The sequence below is a fragment of the Eubalaena glacialis genome, chromosome 11 (genome assembly GCF_028564815.1).
Source record: "Eubalaena glacialis isolate mEubGla1 chromosome 11, mEubGla1.1.hap2.+ XY, whole genome shotgun sequence".
NCBI lineage: Eukaryota > Metazoa > Chordata > Mammalia > Artiodactyla > Balaenidae > Eubalaena > Eubalaena glacialis.
This window is the reverse complement of record NC_083726.1, coordinates 61639027-61662044: the sequence shown is the minus strand read 5'-3', so window position 1 is coordinate 61662044 and position 23018 is coordinate 61639027. Positions and strand designations below refer to the sequence as shown.

At 54.9% G+C, this 23018-nt stretch overlaps 1 long non-coding RNA gene across 1 annotated transcript; it reads left to right on the top strand.

The window, feature by feature from the left end:
• Nucleotides 1-60: 60 nt before the first annotated feature.
• On the top strand, nt 61-5813 carry LOC133101194 (uncharacterized). The gene is made up of 2 exons (XR_009702599.1): nt 61-569; nt 4834-5813. It is a non-coding gene; the product is annotated as an uncharacterized LOC133101194 (long non-coding RNA).
• Nucleotides 5814-23018: the final 17205 nt, after the last annotated feature.

Here is a 23018-nt window from a genome sequence, read left to right as displayed (position 1 = left end):
TTTCTAGTGCAATTCTCTGTATGTCCCTTGGCTCTGGGCAGGGAAGCGGGGGCGGGGAGCAGTGGCGCGGGCGCTGGGGAGGGGCTAAGGAGAGGGGTCACTTCGTCCCCTCACCCTCCCTCTCTGCCTTGTCCGGGCCCTGAGTGTCGCCCCAGAACGGGTTGAGGGAATGTTGTGGGTTGGGACACACCCGGGAGGGCACAAACTGGAGGAAGCGAGAGACGTCGCCAGGCACCCAGGGCCCTCTCCTTCCAGTTCCCCGAGCCTGCCCGGTCCCGCTGGCTTCTCCCTCTATAGCGCCCAATCTGCCCCGGGCAGTCCCGGGCTGGCAGCCTGACCCAGTACCCCGGGCGCTTGAGTGTCATGTCCCCGGATCACTGCTTGGGCCCCCACTTTGGGGAAGATGCACGCGAGTACCGCTTCCCCGGGGCTCGCCCTGAATCAGGCGCCTGCGCTCTCAGGGGCGCCCACCCTACCCCGACGGCCGAGTTTGCGCACCTCCTGAGACAGTTTGAGAGAAGGACAAACTTTTGAGTGGATAAAAATCAAGAGGAACCCGTCTGGAGCAGGTGAGCTGGGTCCGGGAGGGGTGCGCTGTAGCCTGAAAACAATGTCTTTCCCCATCTCTGTCTCTCCTTACTCCATCCCGGCTCCTCTGCTGGCAGATACTAATCCCCACTAATCACAGGAGTGGGACCAGAGCAGCTTCCTCCCCCACCCCCTGAGTTTGGGGACTAAGGTGGCAGCTGGCAGAGGGACGAGGAGTGTTGCTTCTGAAACTAGAGAGGATGGGAGAAACTGGGGGCCTAGAGACCCATAGCGTCTGAGGGTGATCACTTCTTTCCCCAAACGCAACTTGCGGGAACTTCAGAAAAGTTTTTTGAAGAGAGACGGAGAAGGGAGCAGAGTTGGGGTTCTGAGGTTTAACGCGAGAGGGAGGGCCCCCTGCTTCTTATACTAAAGGAAGGATGAGTTTGTTTCCCAATCAGGGCTGATCACGGATGTAGAAAAACCCGGGCAGGTCCCGAACCTGCTCATCCAGCAAGCTCTTAGAGACGCTTGGAGATCCCCAAAGGGCTTTCCCAGGAGAGCGAGAGACGTACTAGCCGAAAATAGTAGTTTTCGACTCTGCCGCGGTGGGGGCGGGGTATCGCCCCAGAGCCTCAGCCCGGGACCTCCTGGGGCCCCTGCTGCCCCGGGACCTTTTGCTGATTTTAAGTTAGGAGTGACATGAATTTCTTCTTCTTCTTCTTCTCCTCTTTTTAATTCCAATTTGACTCAGAGACCCATTTCCCTAAGATGGAATCCAGGGAGGGCTCCTCCCCACCTTCCAACTTTCTGCAGCTCGCGCAGTAGGGCCAGGAAAAGAGCCCCCTACCCCCTTCCCGGGTCTGGGATTGCCCCCCCCTCCCCGTCCCACGAGAAGTCCCGGGAGGAAGGGATGGAGGAGGCTCTTCAAAAGGGAGTCAAAGAGGGTGGGTTCAGAGGGCGCGACTGAACTTGGGGACCCCGGGTGGAGAGTTGCGGCAGTGGGCAGTCCAAGGCGGGGACGGGGGCTGGCCTGCGGGGTCTGGGAGGCCGCGGCAGGTGCACTGGCAGGGCCGAGGGAACTCTGGAGCCCCGGAAAGGGAGGCCCAGCCTGGGCGGAGGGTCTCCGTGGAGCCTGAGGTTTGCAGGTCTGGCCTGAGGAGCCAGGCAGGAGGCGGCTGCAGCATTTGGACCGCTTCTTGGAAAGGGCCGGCAGGGACTGTGGATCCGGGAGAGAAAATTCCCATGTCGAGCAAGTAGTGTCTCTGGCCTCTACTTGGCCCACATCTTTTGGTCAAGAGCGGCCAATCCTCCCAGGCTTTTGTTTTCACTGTGCCCGAGGTTTTGCTGCGAGTAATTCAGGGGCTGCCCCGGCACTGCTCCCGAGGGAGCCCTGGAACTAGGCCCGCCTAGCTGAGAGGTCCAGGAGGGCCGCAGGGGGCACCGCCTAGGGACTCGGAGGGCTCCAGGGCGGGGGCCTTGGGAGGGATGTGTCCAGGGGCAGATGTAAAGGCAACTGATACTCAAATATAAGCACTTTTCTTTCCTCCCATCCCGAGGCCCTGCGCACCTCTCCAGCCCAGAAGAGTTGGATGGAAGGTCTCATCCTGCCCAATCCCAAAATGAACATGGGAGCCGACTGTGGTTTCTTTTGCAGGCTGCCCCCGGCTCTGGGTGCACTAAGAGAAGGTGCCTGCTTCTGGACTTTGCCCCTCCCTCTTTGATGAATCCAGTCCTTTTTGCCCCTTCCTCCCCAACACCACGCACACACGCACGCACGCACGCACAGTCTGTGGAGCTGTCTCTCTTTTACTCTTCTCTTCCTCTTTCTCTTTTACTAGGATTGATGGAGTGACAACAGTTTGGCAGGTGTCCCCTAAGCCTGTAGTGGGGAGCTGTGGACCTAGCCCTGACTTCTCAGCTAGCAGGGAACAGCCCCATTCCTGGGCCCTTGTAATTGAACCCCACATTGAGGGAAGTTGAGAAGGAATGGCATGAAGGGTGGCTAGGCTGGCACAGGACGGAAGCCCCACCCTGGGGAGGGGGCACTTTTATGCCTTATGCTTGTTGCAGAGAGAGGATTTAGAAACAATGCAAGATGGAAAGGAGGTCGAGGAAACAGCACAAAGGACTGGAAAAATTGAGAACAACAAAGAGAAAAGACTGGTGAGGGAAGAGAAAATTTGAGAAAGCCCCGATACTGGGGGCAGCGGAAGGAACTCGGGAGGGAGATGAAATGAAGGAATGTTGATAAAGGACAGAATGAAGAAGCAAGATTAGTTTGTTGTATGAGAGAAGAGAAGGAAAGAGAAAGAAAAGAAAGAAAGGAAAAATGAAAGAAAGGAAGGAAGGAAAAGAAAAGCAAATGAATGAAAGGAACTAGAAAGTAAAAGAAAAGGGAAGGAAAAGAAAGAGAAGTTTTTAAAAAAATAAAAGAGAAATGAATGGGAGAAAGAGAGACGGGTAGGAAAGGAGGAAAGCTAGGAAAAAAGGAAAGAAGGAAGAGAGGAGAAAAAAGTGGAGAGAGGGCAGGAAGAAAGCAAACGAAGGAAGGAAAAATGAGAAATATACAGAGAGAAAAAGAGGAAGGAAAGAAAAGAAGGGGGAACTGGGTTAACAGAAAGGGGGTCTAGACGGGAGGAGCAGCGGGAGGAAAGGCGTGGAGAGGAGGGTGAGCAGGGAGAGGCCCAGTGGGGCTGAGGCGGGGGCTCCCAGGTATCCTGGCTGCCGTGACCCTGACCTCCCAGGTTCCAGTGCCCACCCCAGGCGGCTGCAGGCCGGGGCCACAGGAGGGGTGGAGGCGGAGGCCAGCCTCTTGCGACTCACTTCTCTCCAAAGTAGCTGACAGAGCTGGAGGAGTCCATAGTGCAGCCGCACCTGCCTGGGGCTGGCCCTGAGGCTCTGCAGGTCAATATCTGGCTCCCAAAGCAGTGCTGGAAGCAGAAGAAGCGGTTTAGAGAGGGGTGAGTCGCGGACCCACCCTGGCTCTGTCTCCTGACCTGCCTCCTCTGTCTGCAGACTGGGCCGCTTTGTTCTGCCATGCTCTGGCTCTGTGACCTTGGGCCTCAGTTTGTTCTCTATGTCAAATGAACCCTTTGCACTGGAGGGTTCTTCTGTCACTTTGGTTAGCCTGCCCGTATGTGTGCAGGTGAGAGAGGGGTGACGATAAGGCCCGGTCCGTTCTGGGAAGGACATCTTCATTTTCTTCCTTGGTGAGAAGAAAAATCGTCCTCCTTTGCCATACTTATATCCATCCCCGCCCCAGAAAGCTACCTTCCAGGGCAAGGGATTTCTCCATGCCAGAAGGGGTTGGATTAATCTATAAAGAGCTTGGTGTGAGGTTTATAGATGCTGGAGGAGCCGAAGAAAGCATCTCACACTGGAAAGAGAATGAGGACATGCCTTCCTAGGGCAAGCGGACTTTCGGTCTGCAGTGTATTTCATGGAACTCACACACACAGAGAGATTAATTGGCAAAATGGCTTTAGATTCAGCCTGTAGAGGAGGTTGACTAGGGGCGGTTGTGTGTCTGCAGCCTCTTGGGCCTGTGCTCCCGCACCCTGTCCGTGTGCTCCAGCGGCAACCACCCAGTTAAAGCCAATTAGATAACTCCTTTGTTTCCCCAAAGTGGGATGGGGCAGGTCACTGAGGTCAGCACATCTTCCAAGGGCAGCATAAGCCTTGAGGATGCAACCCTCAAACCGCCAGCCAATTTTAGCATGGCTCTGTTAGCTTTCCTCCCCTTTCTCAAGCTCCTTTCCTTCTTTTATCTCCCTCCACACACCCCCACCCACTTGCTCCCTTCCTTCCTTCTTCCTGTTTTTCCTTTTCTTTCTCTCTCCCTTTTCATCTAGTCCAGGCTGGGGCTCTTGTACTGTCTTCGTACTCAGAGGCTTTGCTCTGAGACCTTCAGACAAGCTAACATGTGCCCTAACCTCAGGAGTTCATTACCTGGATGCAAATATTAGGAACGGAAGATGAGAGGCAAAATGGGGAGCAAGCTTTGCTAATCAAGTGCGGGATGAAGCAACACATTTTCTGTATCAATCATGATTATCGCCATCACGTCCCCGTGGCTTACCCCAGAAAATCCTTCCCCACCTCACCCATCTGCAGGCCACAGTCGGCCTGCCCCTGCCCATAGGGGTGGAGTTGCTGGTGCCCCCATGGCTGTTGCTCTCCCGGGGTGAGTGAGGGCCTGCAGGAGCTCACCTTGGTGCAGGTGGGATGAGGTCAGTGAAACCAGGTCAGAGCCTCAAACTATTAAATAAGCAAAGCCTGTTTCCCTATTCCCGATGCATTTAGGGGTCCTCTTTCCCTTGAATGGAGAAGCTGGTCGATTCTGCCTCTTGGCCGTCTCTTCAAGGAATGCCCCTGATTAGCCGGGCCTGCCGCCGCCATCCACATTTGCTCAGCAAAGAAGGGAGGCCTCTTATTGCAGGCCTTGGTGGAGGGGTTCCAGACTGTCTGCCTGGAGCAGCCTCCTTGCCCCAAGCCTGGCCCCGCTGGGAAAGAGGGAACCCAATTCACTTCGCAGGATCCGGAATCTTGAATCACCAGGGGCAGAGCCAACAGCTGCGACTGCATCCTCGAGTCTGAGCCTGACGCTGGAAGCAGCTTCTGTCTTTGGGTTCTCCTTGCTGCCTCGGTCTCTGCTCTGTTCGGCTTGCTATTGTGTTTTTCTCTCTCATTTAGGGGTTTTGGGGGACAGGGAAAGGAAATGTTTCTCCTCGGGCCCCTAATCCTTCCCCACGCCCCTGCCAAACCTTAAAGCTGCTGATGGTAATGAGCTGCAGCTTCTGGCCCTGCTCACAAGCTACTCAAAGCAAATTCAAATTCTCTTCTGGGCAGGAGGGAAGACAGATACTCCTTCCTCAGTCCTCCCTTGCTCATTGATCCATTTTAAGGGCATTTGGGGGTCAAAATTGAGACCGGATCGCTTCTGTTGGTGTAAACTTAGCATTTTTTATCACGCCAAAGGCCCAGATTTCTCAAATCAAGGAATAGGAGGGCTTCACCCAGACCCACACCTCTTCTCTGGCCTTCTCTGATGATAAAGGTTTGTTGAGGCGGAGGAAGAGAAGGGAAATGAGTAGTTTGTTCTATCAAGAAATCAATCAGTAGCTGCAGCTGTTCATGCCACTGATATTTATTTAGTATCTACTATGTGCAAAGCATTGTCCCTACCTCTGTTTGTCATGACGGTCAGTAATGAGATTCTTGCCACTGTGAGGCTTTAATGCATGTGGACAAATACATAAATAAATGAACTGATGGAAAAGAAAGTTTGGATTTTGATTGCCGCCTTCCATGTGCCCGGTCTCCGAGCCCGTGTTTTCCCAACTCCAGCTACCCAGACCCAGCCGGTTGGAAAATAGGACGGCCCCAGGGCGCATTTGTTTCCCCCAATGGAAAACTATTAGAAAGGGAGCAAGAGTTGTGCAGTGGGAACGGCAGAGACGAGAGCCCTGAAATAAAGCGGTTGGGATGGTGGGCAGAGGGGTCCCCCAGAGGCGTCTTCCCATCTTTGAGGTGTGCATTGTCGGTGAGGGGGGCTATGTTTCTCTGGGTGTCTGAGCAGGTCTGCAGGTTTGCCTTGGTGTCATCACATGCCTGAAGGTGACAGCAGGGTGTGCATGTGCAAGTGAGCTGAGGGGGGGCTGGACAAGTGTTTCAGCACCAGGCTTGTGTGCACTGGGCCCAGACGCCTGCACTGGAGCAGGTGCGTGGGCGGGGGAGGTGCATAGATCTGAACATATCTCCGCATACATGACCCTCTGTGTATTCGAGAGCGTGTGTACCCGCTGAATTATTATAAAATTACACTGACCCTTACAGCAAATCCATACCGGCCCGGCCTTTCTCCCCCGACCTCTCGACCTCTGGGGTGCCTGAGGAAAGAGCTGACCGGGTCACCGCCTCCCCCTAGTCAATGAGTCTCTCTCCATTAGCATGAAACATGAATCTACTGGCAGCTTGACAAATTATAACTAGCAGCCAGAGTTTTGCCAACTGGCTGGCTTGGGCGCTGTCTATTTATCACTGAAAATGGTAAATCATAAGAATCCAGATGACTTAATTATTCAAATCCACCCAGACCCAGAGAAGCTGCAGTCCCGTCAATCTCAGCCCTGGGCTCAGGGAGAGGGCAGGGGGAGAAGGCTGATTGCTTGGGAGCTGGGAGACTCGGGTTCCAGCTCCTCTGCCCTGCCCGGCAAGTGGGGGCTTTCTCTGCCATCCATTCCCCTCTCTGCCTTCCTGCCCACCTTCCCGGGCAGAAGCCTGGCCGATTGTTTTGGCTGCTGACCCTCCCGAGGCTCTCCCCTCCCCGCCTCCCGCTGCCTGGTCCCCAGGCTCCTGCAGTGTTTCTCTGCCTCTCTTTGTGTGGGTCTGTTAGCTTGCTCTCTCTTTTTCAGTGCCTTCATTTTTATTTCTTCTCTTTCTCCTATTCTCTTCACCATTTCTTTCCCTCCCCGCTCCCTACGGATGGACGCTGACCCACAGGCTCACACACACATGACCTCTCTGATGGAGGTTTGCCTGTACCCCCGGCTCCTTTGTTCTCCGTGGCCCGGAAGTGCCCAGCTCAGGATCTCCACGCACACATACTGCACCCTCCTTAACCCAGCGCCCTGAGTCGTGGAAGGTCTGAACCCTCTCGACCTGGGAGCCACATGGAAGCACAAATGTCAATGGATGATCTGGGCTCGTTCTGCCTTTCACCCACCACGGCATGTACACAACTTTCCTGTCCCTTTCTTCTGTGGAGTTCTGCACGGCTTGGGCAGTCAGAGATGTGCCCCAGCAGGAGGCAGGCCTGTGTCCCAACAAGGCCCACCTCGGGCTGTCCCCTTGCTCCCAGCGTGGAACCACCACAAGCCCTAAGGGAGGGATCCCTCAATGTGAGTTTTCCCCGAAGGAGAAGGAAATCTGTTTACAGAACAAATCCTAGACCCAGAGGTCTGCACGCGGAGCTTCTGGGGGCTCTTTGATCTCTGGGTCCTTTTATCTTTGTGTCCCTTACAACCCAGTATAAATATGCACCCCTATTTCTTCCAGTCCTGGGCCCCAAGGGAAGTCTATGTTCTCCTGGCCAGTGAGGGGTGGCGCTGGGTGGGTCCAACATGCCCTAACGCTGGGGTTCGCTCACGCAAGAGGAGGTGGTGGATGGCGGGGAGGGTCACCGGAGCTCCCCTCTTTGAATGGTGTCCTGGCTTGTTCTTCTGGGGGGCTTGTTCCACCCACGAGGACCCCAGAGCCCTGTCCCCAGAGGCTCCTCGGAGCACACTCCTGTGTCTGCAGACGCTTGTCAGTTTGGCTCTGAGTGGCTAGGTCAGTGCGTGTGACTGCACACTTTCGGGAGTCCTTGTGCCAGAACAACAAGTGACAATGTCCCCACCAACAGGGCACATGAGGAAACAGTCCTCTCACTCCCCGCAATTCCATTTCAAGGCCTCTGAGCAACGTTGCTGTCAATAGAAATTGGCCTTGCCCTATCACAGAGCTCTGAAGAAGGAGCTGCTTGTTTCTGCTACTGAAAATGAGTAAGTTCTTCCTTGAGTCTAGCCTTCTTTTCCTTCTGGGTTGGAGGATGGAGATGATCAGGAATCTTGGGAGGGGACTCCCCACCCTCCAAGAGAACATTTATGACCTACAGGGGACCCTTCTACACCCGGGCTCATCCCCACTGCTAAAACACCACATTCTCCTCCTTCCTTCCTCCCCACCTTTCAGATCCAGGTTGTTATTTGACCACAAGGGCAGTGTCCACAGGTGAGGCAGGAGGGGAGAGGATCAAGATTCAAAAGCAGGCCAGCAGCTGGGCGGCAGGGAAATCAATAAGGGCGATGATTAGAGACAGGTTTCTCTCACTTTTTTTTCAGGCTGGCTCAGTGTCCCTGCCCCAACTCCTAAAAGCAGGTGGAGGACAGAGCCAAGCCCTGGCCTCTCTCTGCCCTTCTAACTCAAACAGGTTTGTAATCCCTGGGTAGAGGGTAAACAGCCTCTGAGCACGGCCAGGATTAACCGCAGAAATGCCGCTAAGGTATTTTGGGCACAGTTCCCTACCCCCGCTCCTACCCCATGTTACTAATTAGCCCAACAGCTTGGGGGAGTAGCTAGGAATGCCTTTGTGCAGCCCCGCAAGCCCAGGGCTGAGCTCTGGACAGTATCTCTGGTGCTGGACCAGCTGAGGGGGGCAGAGGGATTCCCACCCCCTCCCCACTCACTGACTCCCAGATCAGCGCAGGGCAGACAGCGGATTTTTCCTCTGCACCCTCCCCGAATCCCCCGGCTTCCCCTTGGCTGTTCACAGCTGGGAGGCAGGTGGGGGACAAGAGGGAGAGTGGAATCGGCTCCGGAAATCAAACGACCCAATAAAAAATTAATTGTCTAATTAAAACCATGAGGAAGCCCCTTGCCAGAGTCTGCCTCTGAGTCGTCAGGGCTGTAAAGGGTGGGAAATGAGTCTCAGCTCCTAATAAATTCCTGATTTGCAGCTTGGTCTGTCAGCGAAGGAGTAGGAGAGCTGAGCTTTCTGCCGCGCTAGGGCCTCCTGGAGGTCATGCCATCCCTCCCTGCGCCCCCAGCCCCGGTGATCACACCCACACCACCACACACACCCAGCTCGAGCCCAGAGACAGGAGCCTCTCCCAAAGGACAGAGAGGCCACCGCCCAAGGCGGGCGAGTATTCCCGAGACTGACCCTCAGGCTCCCCAGTCCAGGGCTCACCCCCTTCTTCCAGGTCTTTCCTCAGGAAAGCAAACGTCCTGGAAACTTCTCCAACTGCAGAGTTCTTCATTTAGGTTAACCGATCGTTGTTAGAAACAGGTTGCTGTGTGGGTGCGTTTTGACCTCATCCCCTCCACTTCTGTGAAAAATACATTTTTACATAATTCACGAACCAACACTCTCTTAAACTTGTGCTGATTTTTGCACGAATGACAGGGAACCATGCTAAGAAATGAATTCCTCTCCCCTAAAAAAGGGCTCTGCCCAGTTGGCCAAGTCCCCTGGAAGAATGGACACAGAGCTAGTCCAGAAAGGAGTGCGGAGTTAGGCAACTCTCGAGGGTAGACGGCGATCCGAACCTTTGCCCTGGATAATTGTACCAGTTCTTCACTTGGGTCAGCCCCGCCTCTATTCCCTGCGTCCCTCAGCAAAAGCAAGGGCACTGTCGTCAGAGGCATTAAGTCATAATAGCAGAAGGAGGGGGAAGCAGTTAGCACACAGCCTTCAACATCCTAATACATTCTTTTATTATACAGAATACAGTATGGGATGTATATCTGTGATTAGCTTCTTTAAACAAACACGGAAGAACAAACAAGGGCTGTCCTTTGGAACAGTCACCTTAGGAGGAAATATGCTTATCCCATCTGTACCTCTCTTGATTAAACCATTTCTGCAAAGACTCCTTTAAAGTGGACTTTCTAGCCATTTTACAAAATACTCAAGACAACCAAGATTAGCTACGAATCGTTTTTTGACTGATTCCAGAGAAGCAAATGATAAAGATCTGTCACCAATAAGGACATTTAAAGACTGAGTCACATACCCTGAAGACAATTCCCAAAGAAGAGTTACAGAACTTGTGTCATTGTGGCCTTGTTGGAAGAAGGGGGTCGCCCCAACGTGACTACTTGGAGGCGGCGGTGTTTTCAGTTGCATTTCTCTCTGGCCACATCTGGAGTGTATTATTTATCATTCCTGATGATCATTCTTTTGTTCATCTGGTTGTCATTTTTCATCCTAAACAGTGAACTAAGAAGGAGAAAAAGGGAAGGAAACAAATTCCTGACCCCCATCTGGGTCAGGATCTCATTTCAGATTTCAGCAAATTCCCATGCACAAGTGTCACCAGGGTGGCTAGGCCTTTCTGCTTCCAAGAACCCCGAACCTAGAGACTGGAATGTCAGCACTGATTCTGGTTCACCTCATGGTAACTGCAGACCTACTAAGTGCCACTGGGTCTTTACATGTGGGTTATTCTTTTCAATCTGGGGATTAAAGACAGTTTTCCTTCCCCGAGGGATGGAATTTGTCATTTCTTTTCCCTGCTACTTACTCTCAGACTGCACCCTGCTTTGTGGACCCGTTGTCTGGGAGACACTCTGGTTTCCTGGTGCCCACGTCTGATGAGGACATGACTTTGGAGACTATTTTGTCCATCTCTCTGTCCCCGGGCAAAGCCTCATGAATATTCCTGGTACTCAGGTTAACCAGCTTAGACTGGTAAACAGAACCCTGACCCAAAAAGGGCATGATGGTGGCCCACCATCACCACACGACCTTGGGCGGGGGGGGGGGGTGGGGGTGGTGGAATGCAGCGACCATGCACATCAAATTCTATGTGAATGGCACCACCTAGAGTTGTGCTCCAGGAGTGCAGTGAGTGGTTGGTCCCTGGAGCTGAGCAGTGCTGCCACCCTGCAGCCCAGAGATGCTGGCAATTCAGTCAGCTTCGCGCTGCATTCACAGATGAGAAACCTAAGTTCTGACAACTAAAGTGTCAACACCTCAGCCCCCCGAAAAAGGGCTCAAAGTGGAGATCCCCTCCCCTCACTGATGTCTGGGAGATCTAGGCTCAGGCGACAGCTCACCAATCTTCTCTCCATCAACTTCAAAGGCAGCTCCAGCCCCAGGGAGGACTGTGAGGGTACGGAGCAAAGCTGATCCAACCCAAGCTCGGTGTCAGGTGATGTTGCTGGAGCACAGGTCAGCCTGGGCCTAGAAATGGCAGTGGGATGTAGGATCCCTCCTGGCCTAGAGTTTGGGGAGGGATGGGAGCGGGTTGTGGAGCGGTGGTCACAGTCCTCACGGTGTAGAGTGAATGTTTACAATTGCCAAAGCCCCTCCCTCCTGGGCCCTCACCTGCAGGCAGAGCTGCTCTAGCCTCCTCACCCACTGCCAAGTCTATCCCACGTGGATATCCTCGTGCATCCTCTGCCAGCCCTGCCCTTCTCTTCTTCCAACCTCTTTCATACATTCGTTGCCCAAAGAGTTTTTCTGAATAAAGCCCACTGCCCTTGGTCATTTTCACAACATCCTCGCTCAAGCATTCTCTCGACCTGCAGGGTCATTCAGACTCTGCATCCTCACCTCACTGGGACCGGGCTCCTTCGTGTGTGTGTGTGTGTGTGTGTGTGTGTGTGTGTGTCCAATTCACCCCATTACGCCAAGACATCCCGACTCAGCAGCTCCCGACGCTCAGCCATCAGAGCCCTGGACAAGCCACCACATCAAAAGCTTAGACACTAGGACTTGGAGGAGTCAGCTAGTCAACAGCCAGCCTGTCCTGAGGAGACTCCATGCTGGGCTCTGTGGGCCGCATGAAGAGTAGGACTAAAAGAGTCTGGTCCCAAAGAGCATCGGGTCTCACGCGACCAAAAAAGACACATCCATCCCGGATTAATAAATAACAATAATAACCCTCGCCATGAAGGTGTAGTGAGGCTTTTTTTTTGTTTGTTTGCTTTCGTTTGTTTGTTTGTTTGTTTTGGCCGCGGTGCATGGGGGATGTGAGTTCCCCGACCAGGGATCGAACCCGTTCCCCCTGAAGAGGAGGCACTGAAATTGCAAAGTCTTAACCACTGGACCAGCAGGGAAATCCCGGGTGAATCTTGTGGACAATACATTTCAGAGGTGGGAGAGAGTGCTGTCAACTAGGGTCCCCCCAGAAGACTCCCAGAGGATGTCAGATAGGAGCTGCCCTTGTAGCCCCTCAGAGGCCTCGAGGCTGCGGAGGAATCATCGCGTGGGTTGTTTTGTTTCCCAGAACGCTGGCGGCGGGAGAACGCGCTCCAGCTGGGAGCTGGAGCAGGGCTTCATCACCGAGCAGCTACTCTCTGCCAGGCACTGTGCGGGGCACTGGGAACCCAGTTAGAGTGAGGGAGTCCATGCCTTCAAAGCTGACAGTCTAGATGGGAAAAGAAACCGTAAGCAGATCTTTATAAGGCAGTGAAGGAAGGACCTACACCGGTGATACACCTCCCAGGTATCGTGGGGTACCACGCCCACACATAAACCTCTCAGGGGAAAGGGGAGAGGAAGGGGGCAGGGAAGGCATCCTGAAAGGGAGGCTAATGTAAACTCCAAGCGAGTGGTACCCTTCTTCTCCCCACACCCTTCCCAACTGAAGGTCACCTTTCACCTCAAGAAGAAACCATTGGCTTCTTCAACCAAGGTCACGGCGGGCTGTCAACATCCCAGCACGCTCTCACCCACCTGCCCTCTGGGCAGAGTATTCAAACATGAACTGGGATTCCAGCCATATCTGGGGCACCTCCCTATCCCATCTTCCCCACTGTCCATCCCACCCTGCCAGCATCATGGCCAGGTGCTCTCTGATTCCCAGGACCCGGGAAGGAAGAGCCTATCGTCTCCTAGAATTACATGCTCTGCAGCCTTCCTCCTTCACGCCTTTGGGGAAGATGCCCCTGCTTCCCCTTCATTCTCCGTCCGGATCCAGCTCCCACCTCCCACGGCTGCAGCTGCTCCCTCCTCTCCCCCCTGGAAGAATGCCCCCCTCCTCCACATCCCTCCACAGGGGGAGAGTGGGAGGGAGGCAGCATACGGCCCCATTCTCCTTGGCCTGGGCAGGCTATTTTGGAAATGAGAAAACCCCCTTGCCCTGTCCTCCCCTCTGGGGAACACCCTCCCTCCCCTCTCCACATTCCCCAGAAGTTCTCAGACTGAGATCCATCCTACTCCTACGTGCAGTTATGTGGTGAAATCACTGCTTTCCTGCCCTGAGGCGCCGAAGCTGGGAAGGGAGCCTACTCAGACCTTTGATGTAGGCACGTTTTAAAAGGCCCACCTGTCCCCTCTCTCTCCCCAGCCCCCAGCCTGAACTGCTGGAGCCCCTCATCACAGCTTTAAATCCCAGGCTACCCCCCAATGTGGCCAGGATCAGGTCACACACATCCTCTCCCGCTGGGGGTAATCAAACCCAACCGTACTCACTTGGGGACATCTGTCTCTGGTGAATAAGGAGAGATCCCAAACTTGAGTGGTTCTGTGACACTTAAAAGCTTCAAGCAGGAAGATCTGCAATTTCTCTTGGAGCGGGGCCTGTGGGGAGGGTCCCTCTGAAACCCTTGTTTGATGTTGTGCTTTCATGGTTGCGGTTTGATCCAGATGTTCCCCACTTGTGGGATTTTCTCTTTGGGAGGGAGGGGCCCTTGGCTGTGAAGATATTTCCATCGTGTGCACATTTAGATCGAGGTGGCTGGGTGCGGGTGCTCTTCTAGTTGATAACACACCCTGCTCTGGACAACCCTGCCCTTTCCCTCGGGGATCACATCCTTTCCCTTTGCATCCAAAGACAAGAAGAGGGCATTCACATAAGGAGACATTCCCAGCTCCCTGTAGGCTTGCTGTGTCACTGCCTAGACATGGCTCTACCTCTCTGTTCTTCTGGCTTCATAAAATGGAGATGGAGTGGGTTCCCAAAGATGGTTCCCAGATCATGGAAAGAACAGGAAAGGGAATTCAAGAACCAGATTTCTGGCCAAGGAACAAACAATTATCAAAGAAATTGTGAATGGGATTGCACTGAGAATGATGAGTCAGGGCTCCTAAAGAGGAAGTGGCCATCCCTCTTTTGGATCAATCCTACAAGGGTGGAAGTAAACCTCTCCAGATTCACAGACCCCTCTGCTCCCTCCGAGCTTGAAAAGGTTAAGACCATCCCTCCCCAGCGTCTTCACAGAAACCCTGGAAATCTTTCCTTCCACCTTAAGAGTCTTCAGAAGTTCTTGCTGTTCAGCCTCAGTCACTGCTTGTTGTAGCAGGAGGTGGCTTCCCTGGAGGAAGTGCCTTAGTCACACTCAGTGGTCCTCTAAGACCTCTCAGCATCCTTCTAGCTACTTCTGCCTCATGGAATCAAAAGAAAAGCTGTCAACTTTATCAAAAATCAGGTTGCTCCCGGAGCTGTGCTGGTGACCACATAAACACTTGGATCCTTGCCAGCCCTGTGGAGGTCACAGTCTAAACCAGACATGTGGATGTTGAGTGATAGAGGCCAGACGGACCAGAGAAACTCCAACCCTGGAGCTGGACCAAGGCACCAGCCCACAGTGGACCCTAAAGGACTTGCATCAGCCACAAGGTTAGGTAAGTGAACTTGATTTAGGGGGAGGGGCCTACGTGGGGACAGACAAAGCCTAGGAGGCTTGGTGCAGGAAGGGGAGATTCAGAGGAGACAAGAGAGGGTGGGAGCCACTGAGTGGATGAGGAGGGCTCAGTGCTGGGGAGAACCATGAGAGACAGGCCAGTGGGAGTAGAGAGAACTGGTTCCCCATTGGACTAGAGAGAGGGGAGGGATGGAGAGAGAGGCGGGCACAAGAAGGACGGAGGAAGATGGAGAAAGCTCCACCCACTGTCCCACCTGGAGAATTTGGGCGGCTGTTCCCAGCTCCCCGTGCTCTGTGTAACATCGGGGAAATGCCCGTTCGGAGGATCAGCTTTTCCCCTGCCGGAGGCCCTGAGGGTCAGTTCTCAGACCTCCCCCTCCCCTTGGACTTTGATCCAGTCAAGCACAGATGGGTCAGGTCATGATGGTGAGGGGGCAAGTGGCATTGGGTCTCCCTGGCTTGAATTTTTTCTTATCCCCCCATGTCCTCTCTCTCTTAAGCAATAACTTCTCGTTTTGCTTGGTCTTATATAGCCCATATGTCTCTAGCTCAGAGAACTAAGAAACACTCCATCATTCTTAAGCTGGGCCTTGCCACCTGCAGGCCCCTCCCCTCCCACACATATGTTCACACAACTGGGGCAAGTGGTTAGCTTCCACGCGCCCCTCTGGACCCTCTCCCCGTACCATCCTTCTCATCTTTCCGGCTAGAATTAGAACCTTCTCTCCTGCAGGGGCGTGGGAGGGGCATGGTAAGGGTTCTTCACAGCTGGATAGCAGCTGGGAGAGCCCCACCTGTTCTGTGCACTCACAGTGGCTCCCTGGAGGGGACCAATGACAAGGGGGAAAGGCGCTGCGAAATCGAGTGCAGGAGGGGGCACCCATGCGGTGGGATTCTCTACCTGGTCTGGTCTGGCCTGAGGGGGAGGTCAGATGCTCAGCAAGGTGTCCTGGGTCTCAGGGAGGTGCTGGAGCACCAGCCCCCTCAGGCCATCCGAAGACTCGGCCTCCCCACCTCCTTCTCCTCTGCCTCTCCCACTCACTGTTACTGTGGGATCCACAAATGCTGCCCTCATCCCTCCCTGTGGCTCCACTTCCACCACCCTAAACCCTTTCACCCATGCCCAAATCATCCCCCTGCAGGGCTGCTAGAGTCTGACCCAAACTCTACTCCAGAGACAGCCCTGTTCCCCCACTCCCACTGCTGCTGTGAATGGAGAAACTGAGATGGGACCAGAAGAAATGCTCCCGTCTCCTCTCATGAGAGGCTAGCAGAGCCCCAGCCCGTTCCCAGAATTACCCTCCCCAGGCTGACATGAAGAACCTGAGAGGGGAAGGGCCACCATGCCTAAGACCGGGGCCAGGGGCAGCAATTCCCCCCGCTCTCTCCTTATTAGTCCATGTAAACCTAAGGGCTTTCCCCAAATGTGAGGGTTCTGCTTCGGTGCCATGGAAGATACCCAGCACCTGCTCGCTCACCCTCCTCCTCTTCAGCCCATCATTGCCAAGACAGAGTTGTTTGGGCAAGCGCCACCCCCAGGACGGGGCTAAGGAGTTTGGGTGGGAGGGCAGAAGTGAGAGACACTTCCTTCGTGTTTCCTGCCAACCCTGCCAGGCTAGAGGTGCCACGATCTGGGCCCTGTATCAAACCCACTGGATCAGTTCACTGAAAACCTCCCTGGGGTATATGTGAGGCCCCTGGCCTCACTGGAGCTGACAGGTAAGATCATGGCCAGTAAGCAATTGACACGGAGCATCCACTATGTGCTTGGCATGGGCCTGACTCTTGCTGGTGGAGACCCAGAGAAGTACATATTACAAACCCTGGAGACCCTCATGTTTGTACAGAACCCCATAATCTTACCCTCACCCCCGCTCAGACATGTGCTCATATGTGGACCTCAGACACGCGAGCTAGGCAGAAGAAAGAACTTCCTTGAGCATGGGTTGTCAATGTCGTACAGTAAAATCATCAGAAGACCTTTCTTCTTGGTTCTCCTTTCCTCCAGGAGAGCCCCTGTCTTGCTGCGCCAAGGGTGAGGTAAGGCTCCTGTCTGCAGGTGGGGGCATGGCCGACATGACCCCTCAAGATCCTACCCAGGACAAGGCAGAGAGGTGGAGGTTCTAGTTGAGGGGCATGAGGAGGAGGGGACACACAGAGGGACAGACAGACAGAAGGAGGGACTGGAGGAGCGAAGCAGGGGTGGGGAGCAGGGTTGGAGAGATGAATGGTCTTGGCTGGACTGACGGACGATGCCAGGATGGATGGATGGTGGCTGAGCTTTGTTTACTGGCAGCCCCCAGCCCGCCATCGCCGGGGGAGAGGGATGGCGGCTGGCACATCAGAGGGCTCTTAGGGAAGCTCATGGAGATGATTTAGATGGGAATGAATCAGCTCCATATGGATTAAGTGTCCCTGCAAATCCCAGGATCTTACAGATGAGGGGACAGGGCAAGGGCACTCGGGGGAGGGGGAGGAGGGAGCAGCGTGGAGCTGGCGCTGGGAAACAGGCCCAGAGCCCGCTGGAGGTGCCCTCCCAGGGCACGGACGGGCCCACCTGGCACAGACGCCATCCTCCCCAGGTCTGTTCACACCACCGTCTCTCTGGCTTTGTACCCAGCTTTAGGAAAGGTCCCTGCCCGTTGGAGCATCCTCTCTGGGTGAGTTTCTGTCTGTCTCCCCTTGCCTCTGTCTCTCACTTTCTCTCTGAGTCTTCATGTGTCTTTCCATCTTCATTTTTCTGTGCCTATCCTTCCCTGGCCTTCTTCCTCTGCACTTCATGCCTCTCCTTCTACTCCCCACCCGCCTCTTTCACTAGAGGTGTGAATGGCGTGTAGCTGACACACAGTTCCCATTCCCTCCAGCCCTTAGCTCTACTCTCCCTCTGCTGCAGGCATGCTGCCTGCTCTCTCCTGGGACCCTCAGGTTTGGAGTCGGATGGGGGAACCAGGAAGGTGGTCTGAAAAGTGACTTTTTGGCTACAGAAAGTTCTTTCTCTTCCTCTCTTCCCACCCGGCCCTCAGCCCTTCCTTCTCCCAGTGCCAGAGGCAGCTCGGATGGGGGCCCACGCTCGGCACACTAGGGCAGGTTGAGCAGACAATGAGTCCGCGGGTCATCCGCTGGCTGTGGGGTAATCGGAGCCACCATCTCCCGCAGCCCCTCCCGTGCCCCGGTTGGAGGGCCCTGGAGCTGACTTTGGTTATGAAGCCGGCTGCCATGTGCATGACCTGGATCAGAGCACAGGGTAGTCATATATGACAATTGGTTGAAATATCACAGCCGCTCTCCCCCCACCCCCACTGGTGATCTATGGGCTGCGTGCCCTGTAAAAATTATTTATCGGGGCCTCAGAGTGTCCTGATTTAGTGCTGCTGCCTCTGGGGCCGAGGGGCCTGCCTGTCCGCCGGAGCCTAAGTGTTAAACAACGCTAAAAAGTTAAACGGCCAACGTTGGGGGCTCACTCGAGGAGGCGCCATAAAGCTGTCGGAGCTGCTTAAATCAGCAGCGAGGATTCCCGGGGACATCTTCTCACCATATGCCACAAGCCAAGAAGGCTCTCCTCGCCCCTCTGCGCTCACCCAAACCCAGCGGCCCACACAGGCCTGGGCCCAGCGCAGAGGAGGTCAAGGCCGGCCTCCTGCAGGCCTTCCTCCAGCATCACCTGCGCAGGGTCCAAGAGGGTAAGAGGCCATGCGTCCAGCCCTCTGCCTCTGGCCAGCGGTTTCCTCGTTCAGATCCAGATTTTAAGGACTTCCGGCAAAAGGCAACACGGCAGCCTCTTCCAGTGGCCCGTGTAGGGCAGTGCTTTCCTGGTGTCTCACTTCAATCTGTGTTTCTGTGGAGCGAATCCACAGGAACTCAGTGTCTTCTTGCTCGGGTTTGGAGAGGGTGTTCTGTCCAAGCCAGCCTGCGACCTCTGGTCTGCTTTGTGACCCCACCTCCTCCCACTCACACAGCTCTCTGAGGATCAGAGCCCCACTCTTTGATCACTCCCCTCAGGCTGGCACCCCTGGGTGCTCACAGACAGTTTTCCTGGCTGAACCCCAGTCCACGCTGCCACCGCCCGGCCACCGCCAAGCACGCGAGAGGGAGGTGGGTCTCCACAGGCTGCCTATCACGCCTTCTTTCAGCGGCAGTAAAACTCACCTCTTAAAACCTCTGCTTGGGTCCCTAATATTTGCCTGGCTATATATCTCCAGTGATATATGGACAGAAATTGCTCGTAAACGGCTATAAAACCTCTCAGTTGAGCCGGGGTGGAGGCGAGCGAGGGCGGGCACGGCCCAGACTGCAGGAGGCTCGCAAGCCAAGACACTCCACTGAGCATCCCGAACGACCCCAGATCCCAGGGCCGAGGGGCCGAGTGTGAGGCCCTCAGGGGAAGGAGGGAGGGAGGAGACCCAGAGGAAGATCTTCAAGGCCCTCAGGAGGTGTTATGGGGCCATCTCACCTGGCTGCTCCAGTGATGTGCTGTGTGGCCTTGGGCATGTCACTCAGCGGCTCTGTGCCATGGTTCCCATCTCTAGGAGGATAATGATACCCACCCAGGCTCGCTGAGGAAACTCACAGAGAATTAATCTGTCCTTTGTAAACGAAGGAGGTTGCATATATTGGGCATTACCCCCCAGGTGGCTCTGGTGTCTTTAGAAGGCCTACTACATGCTGGATCCTTTACCTAATCATCTCTAATCCTGACCACGGCCTGCCGCGTAGACGTTGCACGCTGTGGGTGCGCACCCTGAGATTCACAGATGTGCACACAGGGAGTCAGTTCCCAGGAACCGATTCCAGGGCTGGTGCCCATTCCACACAAGAGAATGAAATCCCAGCAACAGGAGGGATAACAGGTAAGACACTAGGGGGACTTCCAAACAAGGACGTTGGGGGTGTTAGGAGGCCTCTTCTCCTGGGTCCCTCCCCTTCCCCAGGGTGCAGGCCTTCCGCCCTCCAACATTTCTAGTCCAGTCTCCCCAGGGCCCAAGGATTCCTGCAGCGTATTTCCAAGCACTATACCCCATCTCCTGGAGAAATTGTTCCCAAAGTGGAAGGGGAAACCTGGGGCTTTGTGGGAGGCCAGCGCCCTCCACCCAGGAGACCAGGACACACGGGTCCTGGGTGGGCCAGGGGAGGAAGGGCCTTCTTGGGGCCAGGTCAGCAGGTATAGATGGAGACGGCCACAGTCCTGGAGTCCCTGGCCCAGCCCCCCACCAGCCCCAGCCCCTGGGCATCCCTTCTGATTACCCCCCCAGCCGCCCCCCCTCCCAGGCCCTGGATGCCTCTTTTCTCCATGACTCCCAGCCCTCCTCTTCCCTCCAACCTGTGTCCCCTCTGGTTACCCTACACTCTCCCTCTCCCACAGCATCCCCCTTAGAGCCATTGCTCCCCTTCTGGTTATTCCACCCCCTCTACCCCCCACCCCAGTGTCCCTCCAGCACCTGGCTGCCCCTTCCGTCCACCATGAGCCCTAGTTCTCTCCGTCCTCTTTCCCAAGTCCCTTTAACTCCTGGTTGCCCCCTGTGGTCACCCATCCTTTCCCTCCCTCCTGGTGTCTCCCTTGCTCCCCGGATGCCCCTTCCTCCCATGATCCCCAGCCCTTACCCTTCCGCTAGTGAACCTCTTGTCTCTTCTCACCTGCCCTCCAGGACCCTCAACCCCTGGCCTGCCCTTTGTCCCCTTCTTGTGATGAAGCAGGACAAACAGTAGGAAGGCCACCCTCTGCCCCACACCTCCCCTTCCCTGGTGGCTCCCACCCCCAACCCCACTTTTCCTTAAGTTTCCAGATCAACCTTCCTCCAATAATAATGATAAAGCAGGAAGCCGGGCCGGAGGACAGTGCAGATTTTTCTTCTTGACACGGAGTTTCCGATTAAAGGCAAAAGGACATAAATCCTCCTGCGTAATTGCTGTGCTCCAGCTCGGAGCCACTCGAAGGGGAGGCTCTCACCCCTCTGCCCCTGCCCCTGGGAGCCCCACGCCCATCCTGAGCCGGGCTCAGTCCCCAGAGCCTGGGGCTGGGCTGGGAAGGGGCAAGGCAGTGGCAAGGGAGGGGCATAAACCCAGCAGGGGCCTGCCTTTCCCCTCCAGGGGTCCCAGCCCAGATGATGGGAGCCAGCCCATGGCCCACCTCTAAGCGCCTTTCCCCCGGCCCCAGGCAGCCCCTCAACCCCTCACAATGAGAGCATGCTTTATATTTTGTCAAAGCTTCTCGGCATGCATGATCTCATTTGATTCTTGTAAGGGCCTTGAAAATTATTAAACAAGTATCAGACGGAGGAAGGGGCCCCGAGTGATCAGCCAGTGCAACTCCCCTCGTTTTAGGGAAACTCAGGCTGTTTAAGGGACTGGCCTGTGGCAGAGCTGTCCTAGCCCCTCAGAACTTGCCTTCTCACACACCAGGAGGGGCTGACACTGCTGAAATCTATTACATTGGGGCCCAAATATCCCCCTCCCAAGTGGTGTTCTCACCCACCATAGAAGCTTTTTAAAAATCAAGAATGCTTGCTTCATCCCCTATGATTAGGGAAAGAAGACACTATTAGTGTGTGTGAACTGCTCAAGGCTGAGGGTTAAGGGCAGAGCCTGGAGTTCCCAAACCTCCTGCCTCCACCTCCATGCTCATCCTCAGAATTTTACCCCCAGAGATTCTAACTTCTGCTGACTCTGCAGGTTGGACTCTCAGCCTGGCCAGGAAATCTGTCTCCCCCACAGTCAGAGCCGCAGAGCCCACCCAGAGCCCTCCTCAACTATGCCCCTCCCTTCTTTTCCATCCCACTGCCCACTCTCCTCCTCCATGAAGCCCTCCTGATTTGAAACCCCTGGTTCTCCTCTGTTCCTCCCTGCACTGAACAACCCCTTCCAGCTATTCCTAAATCAGGTCCTAGATGTGAGTCTCTTCTCTCATCAGACTAACGGACTGGGCCTGTATGTCCTCCCTCTGAACTGCCATTTTCCAACCCTCCCATCATCTTCCCCTCCCATACCCCCCTAATCCATGCCCAAAACATCTGTACGGTAGACATGTGTACAGATGTGTGTCCAGGGAACCCAGCAATCCTGTCTCCTTTTACATCAGTGGACATTTCCACAGAAGCCCCAGGATGCCCACATCAGGTGTAAACTATCATGGCTTCTGGGCTTCCCTGATCCTACAGGGCCATCCAGTCTGCTGTCCTCCCAGACCCCCTACTTCCCCTGAATCTCAAGGGAGGAGGGTCCTTGAGCTGAGACCAAGGAAAAGAGAAGCCACATCTGTCATATCCTCACTCTGCTTACCCATCTCTGAGTAAACCTGGGCCCAACCGATTCAGGCAGGGCCTCCCAAGGTCTAACCTCTAGGCCTCCTGCTTGAGCTGCTTGGACGTCCTGACAAGTTGGCAGATGACCAGGTCCCTCTCCCGGGCCCTGACATCTTGCATGCACCACCCAACCCACATCCGTGCCCTGTGCACCCACACTTCCCTCTGCCACAGCGAAATTGAGTGGGAGCAAGGTCAGTGAGGGCTTTGGAGTCTTCAGGAAGAATGTCCTGTCTAGGTCAGGAAAGAAAACATGTGCAGGGGAGCAAGAAGGCCAGCTTGGGAGGCTTAGGTGCCCCTGCAGGGAGCCTGGGTTGGGTTCCTGTGCCATGCTTGGTGTGGCACTGTAGCACTGCCTGGGCTGGGTAGTCCTGGGTGTTACCATAGGTTTTGGGATGTTAGTTTAGATTCTGGATGCTGATGTAAGGTTTAGGGTATTAATGGAGATTATGGTGGGTTTTCTGGGTTTTTGGGTAGGGTTTCTCTGGGATTTCTGTAGGGTTAATCTAAAAGGCCAAGAGCCCATGCTTCTTCCTGGGCCTGGACAGGGGAGAGAGCCAAGGCCGTAAAAGAAGCAGGGGGTGAGGTAGCCCAGGTTTCCAGAAGAGGGGGATAAACTGAGGTTGCAGGCATCGAGGCTCTGCTCCACCCCATCTTGGCGTTCAGCTCCCCCCAATCTTGGTGTTCAGCTCCCAATCCCTGGCCAACAGCCTCATTTATTGACAGAGAGGGGCTGGGAGTGATTGCTGGCCAGAGACTAGGCATGCTCCTGGCTTTCTGTAGGGAGGAAGGACCAGGGAGAGGGGCCTAGGCAGCAGGATGGTCTTCCTGGTTGTGTGTCCCTAACATCAACCAGGATCTGGGATCCCACCTCAGTCTGAGAGCCACGCTTGGGTGTTGCTGAGGCAGGGGGAAATCTGGAGGAAAAAGATATAGACCCTTCTCCCTGGAGACCCGAGTTTTCCAGGGCTGATAGACCTTCAGCTTGGACCCAGGCAAATAAATGGAGAATTGTCCTTGCAGCTTAACGACGGGAAACTTCCTGAGATGGGGGTGTGG